Source organism: Lepidochelys kempii, chromosome 5, assembly GCF_965140265.1.
Source record: "Lepidochelys kempii isolate rLepKem1 chromosome 5, rLepKem1.hap2, whole genome shotgun sequence".
NCBI classification, from domain to species: Eukaryota; Metazoa; Chordata; order Testudines; family Cheloniidae; genus Lepidochelys; species Lepidochelys kempii.
This window is the reverse complement of record NC_133260.1, coordinates 3095106-3110677: the sequence shown is the minus strand read 5'-3', so window position 1 is coordinate 3110677 and position 15572 is coordinate 3095106. Positions and strand designations below refer to the sequence as shown.

The window sequence follows — 15572 nt, the reverse complement described above, 5'->3', positions numbered from 1 at the left end:
CCAGGGCTCAGCCTGACAAGGAACCTCGGCCCAGCCCCGGGGCCCAGCGGGGGAGAACGTTATTTTTCTCCTTGATTTTTAATAGCTGTTTTCTGTAGCCCTAATTGGCTTGGCTTGAGCCGGAGCCAAGGCAAATGCACCTGAGGGAGGCTTGCTTTACAATCTCCATCCGCAGGCTCCCGCTCCCCTCCCAAACACCAGCTCAGCATCTGGCCTCTTCTCGAGGGGCCGGGGCTGGGGGCCGGCCGTGCTGATCGGGGGGGGGGGGGGGGGTGCTCCCGACGCCACAGCAGCTGTGCGCGTCCCATGAAGGGCCGTCTGTGTGAGGGAGGCGAGAGGCGGGGGCAGATGGGCATGGCTGGGCTGCGTCTGGGCACGTGCCAGGAGGGTGCAGAGCCACCGCCAATGGGCGAGTGTGGGTCGTCCCGGAGACGGGACAGAGTTGAGAACAGAGGCACGGCCTGGCTCTGGTTTTCACATCGGCCCGTCGCAGGGCTCGGTGCGAGAGCGGCTGGAATGTCCGTGGGCTCACCCGCTCTCACCCGGGTGCAAGGGGCATTTCTCCTGCTGTCTGCACACAGGTGCTAGGTACCTCCGTGCTGGGCAGCGTCGGCTCTTCTGCTATCTGGGGTTTTATAGGCTCGCCCAGCTGAGCGCACATATAGGGTGGAGAACTGCTATTGAAAACGTGGCCCCTTGCAGCCCAGACAGGAATCTGGGCCCCGCAAACCCTCCACCCCACCTAGGCAGGAAAGGGGGCTGTGTAATGAGCCAGGGGCCTGGGAGCCAGAGGTCTGGTTTCCATCACCAAATGCTCACTTAGGCTGAGCTTGCTGGGGCAGGGTCCCTGCCTAATCTCCTGCCATGTCTGTTACAGCACAGAGCACATTTGGGGCTTAGCGAGTCATTTCTTCTTATTGTTATTAATGAGTAATTGCCAGCTCTGTCTGTGGCTCACTGTGGGCAAGTCACTTAGTTGCCCTGTGCCTCGGTTTCCCCATCTGTGCCTTGAGCATAGTTCCCCTGACCCTGCTTGCAGAGTGACTGGCTGACTAGATGCATTCAGGTTTGCGAACCCCTTGGAGGCCCGAGGAAGGGGGAGGCATCTCTCCTAGCACCATGCAAGCTACGGCAGCCTCTGGGGGAGTGGCCACATCTCAGCTCCTCAAGGACAGCTGTGCACGGCCTGTGGCAATGAGGGAGCATTGTCTGCTGCTGGATACTCTCCCCACACGTTGGGGGCGGAAGGTAGTGCTGAGTGAACCCGCAGAGAGCGTAGCGTGGCCTGGCCTGGCTTGACTCAGCCTCCGAGGTGTTGGCTGCTGATCGGGATGCTCTGCAGATCAACTCCCTGACCCCCCTGGGTGTGTGGGATTTGGCAGGAACCCCGGGGAGCACCGCCTGCCAAGCAGCGCATCCTGCCCCTGCTGGGAGTGAGGAGACGTGTGCACAGGGAACATAGCCCAGGGGTCAGGGGTAACCGAGCCGCTCTGCTCACACAGGTCTGATTGCAGGATTGGGGCCATAGTTTGCCCATGCAGCGCTGCCCCCTACTGGGCGCGAGTGTCTCCTGCCCCATCATATGCATGTCCGCTGCTGCGCTGGCTGTGTCCCCGCTGTGGAAAGTGGTGCATGCCCCCTCCCATGGGGCCAGGTTCACTCTTCCAGCTGGCCGAATGTTAACTCCGTACAACTTTCAAAACAGAAGGTCGTTCACCTCTGTCCTGCTCTCGCTCAGCCTGTCTGACGGCCTGGGGACATTCTCGGACTGGAGCCTGCAGCTCCCACGGGGAAGCCAGAGACGCTTGGGGTCAAGGGGGGGCTGGAGCTACAAAATGCCTGCGTCCTTCCTGCAGCGTTTGTGCCGTTACACAACATTACAGTCGGCTGCAGTTGATGGGGCCAGAGTGTGGGTGAAAGACACGAGTGGAAGATAAAGCAGCTACTACTGCCGCTAGCTATAGGTATGCTCCCTTAGCTCAAGTGCTAGAGGCCTTTGTTTCCGGCAGCGCTGAGAGCAGGTTCCCGCCCCACTGCCCTCGTGTGCGAGGAGATTTCTGTAGCCCTCGTGCCCGTTGTTCGCAGCGTATGGGCCTGGATTTTTGATGTCCAAAGCTAGAGCGGGGCAGAGACCAGAAATTCCGTCTCATGGAGGATTTGGAGATTTTGAAACTTTGGCTTCATTTTGAATCGGAGCAAAACAAAGGGAAATTTAAAAAAAAAAAAAGTTTTGGTCGATTGAAATGTTTCCTTTTTAACCCGTTGTGGTTCCGCTCCCTGTTCTGAGACGCGCCGTCGTGTAAAATCAGCCATTTCAGAACGAGCAGTGGGAATGTTTCGTCCTGCAAAGGTGGAAACGGGACGGTAGAGACAAGGTGGGGGAGGGAAAACCTTTTGATTGGACCAACCTGTGTTCGGGAGAGAGCCAAGCTTTCCGGCCTACGCAGAGCTCGTCCTCGGGGCTGGGCATTGAGCTGTTCGCTGGCCACTGCACCTGGAGTGTCTCTTGCGATCGGGGTTAGCTAGGTGCGCTGAGCAGTCCGGTCCCCCTTGCACTGAGCGGCAATGCAAGGCGCTGCCCCCTTGCATTGAGCAGCCTTTCCGCGGGTCCCAGGGCCGAAGAAGAGCTCTGTGGAGTGCGACAGCTTGGCTGGCGGTAAAAGATCTCACCTCAGCCCCCTTGTCTCTCCGATATCCTGGGGCCACTCACCCTGCAGACAGAAATGGGACACCAGCCTTGTTTTCTGTTTTGCGGAACCATTTGGATTTGGACGCGGCTGCGTTGGCGACAGGAAGGGGACCCATCGGAGCTTTTCTGACCGAGAGGCCCCCAGGCGCAGGGTGATTCTTGAGCCCCAGGGCCGGGGCACCTGCTTCCCGTCACACCGTCCTGTGCCTCGCTCCGTGGCTGCCGGCTTGGGCAGGGACTCTGCTGAGCGGGAGGTGTCCTACGAGGAAGTGGTGCGGGTGGATTAGCTCCGGCAGCAATTGCCCCCCTTCTTTGTCATGCCGGTAAAGTCACCGAGGATAAATGAAGTCGAGGGACCCATGGGGGGCTGCACAGTGCTGCCGGCTGATGGATACCGGGCGGGGCAGGGCTGGAGGCAGAGCCTGCTGCTGTCCGTGCCCCTCCCACCTCTCCTTCCGGCTGACGTTGAGATCACGGCAGGCGGCCGCGGGCAGCATCTGCCCACTCTTGGCTCCTGGCGTGGGCCCTGCCAGCTCAGCAAGGCGGCTGCTGGGCGACGTGGAGGGCGAGAGCTGAGTGGCTGGGGCAGCTGCTGTTCTCTGGGACCAGGCCAGTGCTGAAGGCCATGGAGGAGGCAGTGTCTCGGGTGCATGGTCTCAGCGGTGCAGACCTGTTCCCTCCCCACCCTGCCCTGGGGGGGTGTCGCTTCCAAGAGGGCACTGGCCCTGCATCCCAGGTGGGGGTGGACTGAGCAACAAGGACCCCTTTGTCTCCCGCCCCTACAGCCTGGGGAGCCCTGGCTGAGCCCGGGCAGCCCTGAGCCCGTGGACTTTAGCAGGCGACAAGGGTGCTCGGCGCCTGTCTACCCACTGCGCTGGGTCCGTCCCCAGGAGGGGTTTGGGGAGGGGGGTGCAGCAGCCCTGTGTCGTTCCATCTCTGCTGTGAGCGGCCGCGGCCTGACGCCCGGCCCAGGTTGCTGCAGGTGCCAAGGAGCTAATGGGTCCTAGCTGGCAGGGTTGGTCCCCAGGAACCCCCAGTGACCCTGTGTGCATGTGGGGGAGGGCGTGTATTTCACCTGGCACCGCTAGGTGCCCAAAGTGGCTTTGTTTTGAAAGGGAGGGACAGCACATGGCCAGCTGCAGGCTCCCCTGTGCCCCAGCGCCGGAGGCCAGCAGGAACGGTGGCTGTTTGGGTTGGAGCTGCCGAGCTCCAGTGTTTGGCTGACCCGGGAGCCTTCGTGCTTGGAAGGGAGCGGAGGCCAGAAAGCTTCCCAGCCCCGAGCACAGCTCCCTCTCCTCTGCCCACTGGTGGGGGAAGTGCCGTGGGGCTGGCCGGGGACAAGGCGAGGGACAGAGGACATTCCCCAGCAACTGGGTCCCGGGCGGGCCACCGGGGCAAAGTGGAAGGTAGTTTTGTAGTGGGATTCATTTAGAGCTCATTGCGCCTAAGGAGGCAGCTCAGTGAGGGCCAAGGAATTGGCACTGGTGTGAACCAGTGGCTGGCACACGCTGGGCATAGGGACATGGTGCGGTTTGGGATTCCTCCTGCCCGGGCACCCTGCTCGGGCTGCAAACGCGGCCTGGCTGGGTCGTGAGCCCAGTCACAGCCCCAGGGCTGCTCCGGGCACTCACCAGCCTTCTGGCGACTGAGCAGGTGGTGTCCCCGTTTGTCGTGAGGCAGGCCAGTTTGCCATGCCCGGGCAGCGCCCGCTCTCAGCCTCCAGGAGCGCCGGAACCCTCCTCCCCAGGCCCGTCTGCACCCAGGCTGGCAAACTCTTCATGTACTGAGGGCTGACAATGGCCAGGCCGGGTACTGACACCCCCTCCTGGCAGGGTTTGGGGGCCTGGTTCAGATCCATTTTGGAACCGTCTCTTGTTGGGGTTCCCAGGCCTGCACCTCTCCCTTCCCCTGTTGGTGGGACATTCCCCTCCCCCTCCCGGGAGGGGGGCTGGAGGAGCGTCTGTCCCGGGGTCCCAGAGGTTAGTGAGGGGAGAGGCCCAGAGGGACCCGACCCACCCCCAGAGACGTGACGGGCTATACCACACTTGTTTAACCTGTGGGGAGCGAGAGGGGGCTCACTGCTGGACCAGCGCCTTGCCCTGCTCTTTGCAGCTCTGGGCCCCCCGTCTGGCTGCAGAGCCCCCCGGCCTGGAACCCGGCCTGCCCCATCCGCCTGGCGACCTGCGGCTGCCTGGGGGCTGAAATCGCCCCGCTCCCCCAGCTGCTGAGCTGTTACTTTGCTGGGAGGTTATTTTTAGGAATTTCTGGAGCGTGCGGTCGGCATGGCTGGGGGCCGAGGGGCGGCCCAGGCGGGGGTGGGGGCGGGGGCGGGAAGAAGGTTTTTTTTTTTTTTTTTTTTTTTTTTGCAATAAAAACTATTCCCAGCTGGCAGCGACTCCAGGCTTGGCTGCCGCCTGCTCTCAGTGCCCTGGTTTTCGGCTCTGCCAGCGCCTCGGGTTACCGCTGGGAAGCGAGAGGCTCTGGTTCCCTGCAGTGGGGCCGGGGGGGGCGCGCTGCAGGGGGCGGGCCAGCGCGAGTGAGTTTTCTGGTGTGCGCTCTCGAGCCTCCCGCTGCAGGCCAGGGGGGAGAATCCCCCCTTTTCTCCGCAGCCGAGCGCGGGTCGGGGCAGCCGGGCCAGCATGGGGACCTGCGGCCGTGGCAGCCGGCTCTGAAGGTAGGATGGAGGGATGGGGAGCCGCTCCGGCACACGGGTTCGGGGCCGGGCGGGTTTGTGCTGGGCCAGGGGCACCCTTCCCGGAGGAGGCTGCTGGGAGGGGAGGGGGAGAATAGTTGTGTATATAAGACAAAGCCCCTAATATCAGGATAGTCCGGATAGTATCGGGACATCAGGCCAATCGACTGGTGCTTGTGGGCTGGGGCTGCCCAGATGGCGCTGCCCAGCCAGGCAGCCCGTGGGCGTGCTGGGTCTGATTGGACATGGGGGTAAAGCTGATTTATCCCAGGGTGACCAGAACCAGGCTTGGGGGGTTGCTCTGGGTTTGCCCCCGGGGTGATTGGAACAGGGTCGGGCTGGAGGGGTGTTCCAGGTTTGCCCCAGGGTGACCGGACAAGGGTTGGCTGGGGAGGGAGGGGGGTGCTCCAGGTTTGCCCTGGCTGAGTCCATGGCGTGACTCTGGCCATCCCCTGGTGAGTGTCACTGTCTCAGTGGCCTGCCCCAGTGAGAGGGATGGGGGTCTGTCTCTGCTGCTAAGGGTCACGCTCCGTCCCTGGCTGGCCGCCCCACGCCACGTGAGAGGGGCAGGGCACCTCCAGGTGGGAAGCGGCCACTCTCTGCAGCTCAGTGTGATGGGGAAGGGGGCAGCAGGGGCCGGGCGGCTCCTGTGAGCGAACTGGGGGGGGAAGCGGGACCCAGCAGCACAGTGTAAACGCCAGTCTGGCTGCGCACATGCCTTGGCTGTGGTCTTGCCCGCGCCAGCCTCCCGCCAGGCTCTCCTGCTCTGCCTTCCCTCACAATCCACACCAGCGCCCTCTCCCGGTGCCACCGCAGCGCCCCCCTTACGCCAGCCGGCGGTCTGGCCAGCCTCGGGCTCATTCAGATTTCCCCAGCTGCCTTGGGAGCTCGTTAATCTGTCTGCGTTAACATTTGTTGGCTGCTTATGTCTATTGTCTTCTATTTTCGTCTGTGCTCGGAGCTGGCCGGATAGAGGCCTTTGCTAGCGTTCACAACAAACACGGCCCTTTCACCCCGTCCGTCCGAGGGAGTGTCACGCTTCTGGGGGAACCCTGAGGCAGAGAGGGGATTGCCGAGGGACGTCCTGCTCGCGCCCGGTGCCAATCCGGAGTCACTCTGGTTTAGTGCCGGTGTACTTCAGCTGACTTCGGTGGAGTAGCTGAGATGGGAACCTGGCCCCCGGTCCTGTCCTGATGGTGACTGTATGAACCTTGTCCCCGTCATGGGTTTCCCACTCGACCCAATAACGTGTGGGGCCAGGTCCTTAGCTGGTGTCAATCGGCCCCGCTCCAGCAGGCCCAGTGGACCTGGGCTGCTTGATGTGAGGTGAGGCTCCGGCCTGGTGCGATTGCTGCGCGGGGGTAGTGGATGGCTTGAGGGAGCTTGGGGTGTGCTCTGCTGACCGTCTCAGCCTGAGCTCTGCTGGATGCGCCTGGCTGGGGAGAGGAGGGACTGGCACCCCTCTGCCACCTCCCCGCTCTCTCCCTGGGGAGACCAGAACAGCTGGTGCAGTCGCAGCGCTCTGCTGGTTCGTGCCACCAGGGCACCGCACTGGGGAATGGCACAACCTGCCATCCCAGCGGCGTCCTTCTCCGGGCACACGCTGCGGGCAGCTGGGCAGCGCCACTCGGCAAGTTGGTTTACAATCAGCGTTACGCCCAAGCTGGTGTCGGAGCCAGGCACTCGGTCGCTGGATGTCACGATTTCAGGGGGATGGCTGCTGGCTCCTGCCTATAGGTCAGGACATGCCCGCGCTGCCCAGCCTGGGTGCTCCGGAGTGGCAGCAAGAAAGCAAGTGTTGGGGGGTGCTCCCACGAGTGAGACTCGAGTCGTACGAAGGGTGGGGGCACAGGTGAGATTTGCGGCTGTCTCTCGTTCTGGCAGTGTTGGTCTCCTCGCCGGCCGGGCTCAGCCCATTCAGGGCCCTACGGTTTGAGGGGAGCTGGGGACACCAGAGACGCTGTCTCCGTTTGATCCTAGTCAGAGGCAAGGCTGGGGGTGCAGCTCTGATCCCAAAAGCCAGGCAGGGGCGACTGTCCGCCTTGACTCCTCGTGTGCACAGCAAGCCCTGCGCTTGTTGCAATGGAGGGGGATTGAATTTCTCGGTCGTTCAGAACCGTCTCTGGGGACACAACGAGTTCCTCAAACAAACGGAAGCCATTCTAGTGCTTTCCTGTCGTTCCGAACCCCCGCGGCTCCCCGGTCCCTAGACACAGCCCACGGTTGGGTTTGCTCTGAGCATGGCCGCATGCATGCACGCATGGGTGATTCGGTGTCATTCCATGGACTTTAAATCAGTTCTCTGCTGATTTACACCAGCTCGGGATCGGGGTTTCTGCCCCCCGTGACTCCAGTGTAAACGGACTAAAGCCAGCAGCATTGCTCCGGGTTCGCGGCAGCAGGCTCCTGGCTGGGGCCAAGTCCACCTCTTGCACCCCAGCACTGCTGCGTCTGTTCTGAGCCTCTGTGTGCTGGGCCCACCGGGCCAGGAGGGTTCAGGAGCTGCATGGCTGGTGGGGCCTGCCCAAATGCCCCAGCCTGTGTTACATGGGTCAGCCCAGTGGTCGCCTTGGTCCCTTCTGGCCCCAGCACCCAGGAGAACCCCACTGCGGAAGCAGGCAAGGAAGGGGCTGTTCCTCGCCGTCCGATACCTTGGGGGGAGCCCCCCAGACGGAACGCTGGTGCAGGGCTGGCGGATCCGCATGGGGGCTAACAGGGAGGGGCAGGGCGAGGGTGGGGATATTCCTGAGAGAAGCGCTAAGCTTTGGTGGGAGAGGGACTGGAGCTAGGTCTGCAGCGGGCATGTGGGCACTGCTTTGTCGGCTCCAGCACATTCACACCCGCTGCAGAACTGGCCCTGGCTTGGCGGGCAGGTGCCAGGGACCCGCTCGGTGCCAGGCTCCTCTGGGGTCACTTGGCTGCAGCCCATGTGAGCGTAGCTGGGCTCCGAGCTCGCGTGGGGCTCCAGGACTCTGCTGTGGCGCTTGGAGGAAGGGCAGCGTTTGCAGAGAGTTTTTCTTGGTTTAATTGGCATCTTCATGGGGGGAAACCTTTTCCCTTCTAGGGCCAGTAACTGGGAGAGCGTTAAAGACGGGCCATGCAAAGGGAGTGCGAGGTTTGCTGGGCCATAGGGGTATTGCTGGGGGACTGACGGGCGCAGTCCGACACATGTTTCATCCTGGCCGTGACTGAGCCGGTGGAAGGAGCGTCCCTCCTCTGGAGAGGCGTTAAGGCTCCCTGGGCCCTGCTGGGTCTCTGGGCCTGGGTCCTTACCAGGAGCACTGAGGAGAACGTGGGGTTTGGGGGGGATCAGGCTTAGCCCCAACCACCTGCCGCTGGAGCTCTGCAGCTGGGAGGGCGAATTGGAGTTGCCCCTTCAAAGTCCTGGGCCAGCCCCTCCCCTGGTGCAAGTCCTCGTGGCGTCAGGCCTGGTTCAGGCCCGACTGCAGCCCCAGGCTGGTGGACCCGCAGGCAGCGAGCCCTTTGGGAAGCTCAGTGTGGTGACGTGTGCTCACTGCCCCCACAAGCCCGGGCTCTGTGCACAGGCAGTCGGGGTTGTGTAGGTAGGACAGTGCGCGCCCCCTGCCGCAATGCGGGGCAAGGCGTCCCGCCGGCAGAAGGCGTGTTTGTATCCCCGCTCTCGGACAGGGCCATTTCCAGGATTGCGTCCATGAGCCCCAGGGCCCGAGAGTCTCTTTAAAGGACACCCCGTACCCAGCCCCTGCTTGGTTTATCTTTGGGATCCACAGCCAGGGAAGTGCCTGGTCAGGCTGTTTGATTTGCACTGTTCACTTGCAGGGATGGCTCGTCCCTTAGGAGCCAGGGCTGGAGGGGCAGATCCCCGGCTCCGGTGCAGAGCCTGGGGGGAGTCAATGGAGGGGTCGGCCCCCCGGGTTGGGAAGCACTTTGCCGCTGTCGGGATAGGCAAGCCCAGAATATGGTTCTAGCTTATTCTCAAGGCGCTTTGGGGCTGTCTGACCTCCTTCGTCCTGGGCCAGGCGCCCTCTTCTTGCGGTGCTGGGGGGAGAGATGGAGGGGCCCTTGGGGCCAGGGCTCTTTCCCCGGACAGCTCAGAGACAGAAGCGGCTGTGCGAATGTTCCCTGCATTGCCCAGACTGAGGCACAGTGTTGGATCAGTCTCCTGAGCAGCGAGTTGCTTGGGGCCTCGTGTCCTGGGCTGGCACAGAAGGGCTCTCGCAAGCCGGTCGGGCTGGAGGCCCGTTGGTTTCTCGCCTGCAGCTGCAGCCACACGGTGCCCAGGTCCGTTTCACCAGGGTGCCCCCCAGGGCTGGAGGCCCCATCCAGGCACGTTAGAGCGTGGGTTCTAGTCGCCCGGCACGTGGCACCCAGCCCAGCCTGGATCCCCCTGCCATGGTGAGGGTGCCGTGGGCGAGATGTCGCCCAGCACCCAGGGTGGCTGACGCTGTGTTTGCAGGCGGGTGACCCTGGAGGCAGCAAGCTGGCACCAAGCATGCAGGGGGAGACGCTGCCAAGCCCACTTGGCTCCTTGTGCCACCACTTCACTGGGACTGCCCTAGACCACCCTCGGGGAGGATTGGCAGTGGGGAGCTTCGGAGGCCCCCATGGCGCCTCAGCCTGGTTGGCAGGGGCCTCTGTCCCCACCCCAGTCCCCGAGCGTCTCTTCCCCCCCCGCATCCCCTCCCCAATCTCTGCCCGCGTCTCCCTTTCGCTTTGAAGAGTGACATCAAATGAAGCAAAAAAACCCCAAGCACAGAGCACTCAGTCCAGTGGAAAGTTGGCCCAACCCTGGTGCCTCCCCCAGGAATCCCGGCCATCTCCTTGCCAGGCCACTGCGGGGCATGGCATAGAACGAGTGTGTGTATGTCTCTGTGCGCACACGCGTGTGTGTTTCGTCATCCTCAGCAGGAAACAAAACAAGCAGCAAACCCAGCAGAGATTCTTGTCAGTGGATGGGGGCAGAGCAGGACAGTGGGTGCCGACGGGCCATGCCAACTGCTGGGCGTTTTGGGGTGCTGGCTGGTTCAAGGCCCCCAGAGGCGCATGGGACTTGGGGATCAGGTCTGCATTTAGATAGGTCAACGGAGGCTGGGAAATCACAGGCGCGCCATCTGGAAGGGTTAATTTACAAACCGAGAGCTGCTGGGTTCCATTCCCTGGTTCTCGGGCTCGTTCAGCCAGCGGGAGCTTCCCGATGGGGTGACGCAGCTAACTTGTGTCCGAGTGCACGGCCATTTGATGGCCTGCAGGGGGTGCCGTTGGGAATAAGCTGGGACATTTGGGCTCACGTAGTTTGAAAGGGGATGGTTCTTGTGGAGGGCTGTGTTAGCAGGTCCCCTCCCGCCCCTCGGATCAGCTGGGATCAGCATTGTGTTTCCAGCGTCAAACCTTCCAAAATCATGAGTTGGCCCCCCACAGAAATCATGAGATTGGCTTGAAAGATCATGAGGTTTTTGGTTTTTTAAGTAACCCGCTTGGGGTCTGGTCAGTCATCCTCTGGGCTTCGAGGCTGTAGGGGTCACATTTCCTAGCTTCTCCCTGCAGCCAGGAGGTGCTGGAAACGTACTGCTTTGCTAACGCGAGCCAAGATTCCCCTCGAATCCCAGGACTCCGGGAGGTGGGGCTGTACGAGAACCGCCCCACGCTACGAGGCTTGTGAGAAAACCGCGAGCAAGCTGCGCTGATCTGGACTGTAGTGAGCGGGAAAACTCGGAGGAGCTTGGCCAACGTTGGGCGCTTTGGGCAACTCCCACCCCCCTTTTCTGCAGCAAGCCTAGGCTCTTCTGCCTTCTCCAGCTCCCTGCTGGCTGGCCTTTCGCACCGCATCTGCTGCCCAGCCGGCACCCGGCAGATGTCTGCACGCAGGAGTATTGTCGCCACCAGCAGCGCAGATCCGAGCAGGCAGCCGGCGGCCAGGGCTGCTGCTTGCATCTTGATCAGCCCAGATTTCGCCTGCATCATCCAGCAGGGCTAGAGGTAATGGCCACCCTGCTCACCAGAGCTCTGTGCGAATGCTGGGCTTTGCCAGGGCGGGCCCTCGCCAAGGGCCAGGCGGCCCTGTCCGCACCCAGTCCTTCCTTCAGAGCAAAGCAAGGGGCCGCGGAGCAGTGGGGGGCAGAAGGACCGGATAGGCTGGTGCCTCGAGGCTCGAGTCGCCCCTGGCCAGCAGCAGCCTGGCGGCTTGCCCCGGCTGGGGTCCCAAGGCCGCCCCTTCGCTGGCTGGATTGCGGGGGGAGGGGGGAGGAAGCTACTTGGACGGGCGCCAGACTCCCGCTGCATGGAGGGTGTTGGGATGGGAGGGGCAGCTGGCTCAGGCCGCCACCCCGGCGCCGTGTGATGGAAGATGGGGACCCCCCTCCGCTGACCCTCCCAAGACACCACGTTGATTCCGGGTGCGCAGCTGAGCTCGGCTTCCCACCGCCTGGGAGGGCTGGAAGCGGCTGCTGCATTTCAGCTCCGAGCCAGCCCCGCCTGCCGGGCTGGGCTGGGGTGAGGCCGGTCATGGCCTGGAGAGGTCCCCGGCTGCACCAGGCCGTGGGCAGCAGACGCTCTTGCTCTGTAATTAACAGCAGAGGAATCCACCCAGCGGAGGAAGAAAGTGTCCCATTGTTTCCCCTGCTGGGGACTCCCTGTGCTGGGGCTTAGGTCATCATTGGAGCAAATATAGAAGGGGGGCGTCTGTCTCCTGCTGGCTTCCTCTCTCCAGACCCCCCTCTGCTGCCCCAGCTCTGCTCTGTGGAGCTCTGTCTGTCTATCTAGTCTGTTTTATCCTGCCACCCATCACCATAGTATCTAGGCACCATCCACATTAAACTCCACAGTGGATCCCTTGTGAGCTCCAGGGGGGGTCTGTCTTTCTCCTCTTTTGGGACGTGATTCTGCCTGGGGAAGGCTTGTGGGTTTTGCTTTGCTCGCCGACGTTCCTTTGGCTGGTGGACGGGGTGTTGGAATTGTGGGGGGCGTTCGGGGAGAGGTGATGAAGTCGTTTGTATGTAGATTCGTGGCTGCCAAGTTTTGTGCAGCCTCGCGGGTGGCATTTTATGCCAGTTATTTGTAATGAATGGCGTTAACTGTGTCTTCATTCTAATGATTTGCCTGGTCCCCCAGACGTGGGATAGACCAGAAGGCACCTGCCCGCTCCTCCCAGTCCCTGCTCTGCAGGAAGGCTCTGCGTGGGCAGGCCCTGGGTGCTCATCCATAGGGTTCAGAGTATTGGGTAGGGCTTGTCCGTACCAGAGATAGGTAGGGTGTCTCGCCCAGGCTGGGAGCCCCCTGGGATGCAGGCTTACGGCGCTGACCTCCCTGGCAAAGCTCTGTGAGAAGCCAGAGGACAAGTGTGACGAAGTGGGACTGTTCTTAATGTTTCCTCTGAATAGTGTGGGGGTGCCTCAGTTTCCCCTAGGCAGTTCTTAAGTATCTAGGAGGTGGGATAAGGATGTATGCTCATTGCAGAGCCCTAGAGGGCAGGTGTGTGCAGGGGTCTGGACACAGAGAATGGCTGACACCCTGTTTCCTGGCAAATAATGGCCTGGGCCCTTCCCCCCTGCAAGGTAAGAGCTAAAGGGTTGGAGAAGAAAGGACTCAGATGACCTCCTGGCCTGGGAAAGGAACAAAGCCCAGGGGAGGAGGGGCTGGAGGGAGTTTCAGTTTGGGGCTGGCTGGAGACATGGAGTGAAGGGCAGACGTGGTTGTCTGGCTCACTGCCCCCAAAATGGACCCAGCTGAGGGGTCCGGTTCTCTGCACCTGCAAGCTCTGTGTTAGACCATGTTCCTGTCGTCTAATAAACCTCTGTTTTACTGGCTGGCTGAGAGTCACGTCTGACTGCGGAGTTGGGGGGCAGGACCCTCTGGCTTCCCCAGGAGCCCCGCCTGAGCGGACTCGCTGTGGGAAGCACATGGAGGGGCAGAGGAGGCTGAATGCTCCGAGGTCAGACCCAGGAAGGTGGAAGCCGGGTGAGCTGTGTGTCCTGCAGACAGGCTGCTCACAGAAAGGAGACTTCCCCAGAGTCCTGCCTGGCTTCGCAGGGAGCATTTCAACAGCATCGCCCGGGGACTCCGTGACAACAAGCCCTCTGTCAGAGAAGCTGGGTGTTCTTGCCTGGGTCATGCGGCCATTCAGCTGGGTTTAGAGCTGCCTGCCGCGTCTGCACTGAGCCCTTGGTCAGCCCTGGCCCTGCAGGCTCTCGGGGTGAAGGTACAGCGTGTTGCCTCGTCCAGCTCCTGGTGAGCTCTGGGCTCCTGTCCTTGCAGCAGGGCAAGATCTTCTAGATCCAGCAGCTTTCAGACTCGTCACCTCGAAGGGGGGCAGCCTGGTTCTGGGCTGGCAGCAGCTGCCCTGGGTTGTCTGATGGGGGCGCTGCGCAGAGCTACGTCGGGTTGTAGCATTCACTTCCGTCTCTGTCCCGCTCCCTCCCCCTGCGGGTGCCTGGAATCGTGCGGTGTCCCGAGGCCTGGCAAACGCTGGTGACGTCGGGCGCTTCAGGCCGGTACCAGGACAGGTGCCTTTTGGCTTCGTTTCCATGGTCTGGGCGCCTAGGGCGCAGCACTGAGACCCCACCAACTCATTTCACGCAGGCCCCTCTGCGGCCGCCCTGCCCTTCGGGGGAAGGCCCCTCCCCAGGGCTCTCCAGGAGGATCGGAGCACAAAGCCCTCTCCCCCCTCGCTGCCGGGGCCGTGCCCAGGAGCCGGGCGGGGCACAGAGCACAGAGCGCTGGCTGTTCTGAGCCGCTCTGGCTCCGCATGTGGGCCCGCACTCCAGGCTTTCATGGCCGTGCCCTGCTAAGTATGTGCTGGCACCGGGGCTGCCTGCCCCATGGCGTTTGCCAGCCCTTAGCCGCTCCACTCTGCTGCCCGCTGGGGGCGGGGGGGACTGAAAGGGGAGAAAAAAAGCCCTCCCTCCTTTCCGCAGCGACAGGGACAGAGCGGCTGGCATGCAGACAGCAGGGCAGGGCGCCGCGCTCAGATGCCGGCCCAGGGCTTCCCACGCTCCGTCTCTGCCCCTCTCTCTGGGCTCCTCCTGGCAAGGGCGCTCTGCTGGCTGGCTGTGCTCGGGCATTAGCCGCAGGTTCCATCCCAGGCCCTTTATCCCTCTCTCAGGCAGCCTCTTTCGATCCCTCGCTCTCTGGGCTGGCTCCTAGCAGGGGTCAGGGTCACCTCCGCAGACCCTTGCCCTGTGGGATTTCCCTGCTAGACTCTGCGGGCTCAGCATTTGTCTGGGGCTTGGAATGGGGATGGCAAAGGCCCCACCTCTGATCAGGTCCCACCAGGCACTGCCCAGACCCAGCCAGTCCCTGCCTCCGAGAGCTCCTGGTCTCCACAGCCAGCCCAGCCCGAGGATGGGAGACAGACGGGAACGGAGACGTGGAGAGTGAAAGTGAGCGCTCTGCAATATCACCAGAGCCTGCGGGAGCCGGTTCAGGGCTGGCTACAGGAGCTCTCAAAAGGGGAATCCTCATCGAATGGGGTCCTAGCGGGAGGCCGTCGGGCTCCGTCCTGGGCCTGACGCTTTTCAACGTCTCCCCCGCCCCGATTCGGGCAGTAAATATAAAATCCCTGCTGGTAAAACGTGCGGCGGGCACACAGATTGGCGGAGCTATAAATAGTGACGAGGCCCCACAGAGCGATCGGGGTCGCTGTGTAAGCCGGGCCTGTGAAAAGCGAAGCGGGGTTTAATACAGCCATGCGGAGTTAAACCTCGTCTAGTTTATCAACGAGTAGATTGAGATGGGACTCGGTCAGTGCATGACTGCCTTCACCAGAGGAAAATCCCAGGGACCGAAGGGCACTCAGATCTAGCAGAGAATGGCTGGACAAGAAGCAACGGCTGGAAGCAGAAGCCAGACAAATTAGAAATAAGGCACAAATGTGTAACTGGGCGGGTGACTAACTATTGGAACAGACTGCCAAGGGGCATGGCAGGTTCTCCAGCTCTTGATGGCTTCGGACCCAGCTGGAGGCTTTTCTGGAGGGTGCTTTAGCCAAACCCAAGTGGTTGGGCTCAGTACAGGGGTAACTGGGTGAAATGTGAGGGCCTGGGCTAGGCAGGAGGTCAGACTAGACGATCTAATGGTCCCAGCTGCGCTTCGAATCTCTGACTTGCTGATGCGGTTCTATGTGCAGCTTTCATCTTGTATCTGAGTTCTGAGCGGGGTTTGTGTTTTTGTTTTTTGCACCCACACCCATACGTTGTGTTGTGCTGAAAATGGCACGTC

General features: G+C 62.0%; 1 protein-coding gene across 2 annotated transcripts in view; it reads left to right on the top strand.

Moving 5' to 3' along the window:
• Window positions 1-15572, top strand: part of IL11RA (interleukin 11 receptor subunit alpha) — a 66027-nt gene that overhangs the window by 29512 nt on the left and 20943 nt on the right. The window contains exon 1 of one of the 2 annotated variants that reach the window (XM_073343348.1): window positions 5256-5363. The exons of the other annotated variant lie outside the window; for it this stretch is intronic. The gene's annotated coding sequence lies outside the window, so the exon portion shown is untranslated. Of the gene's footprint in view, window positions 1-5255; window positions 5364-15572 lie in introns of those variants that run through there. 2 annotated transcript variants of the gene reach the window in all.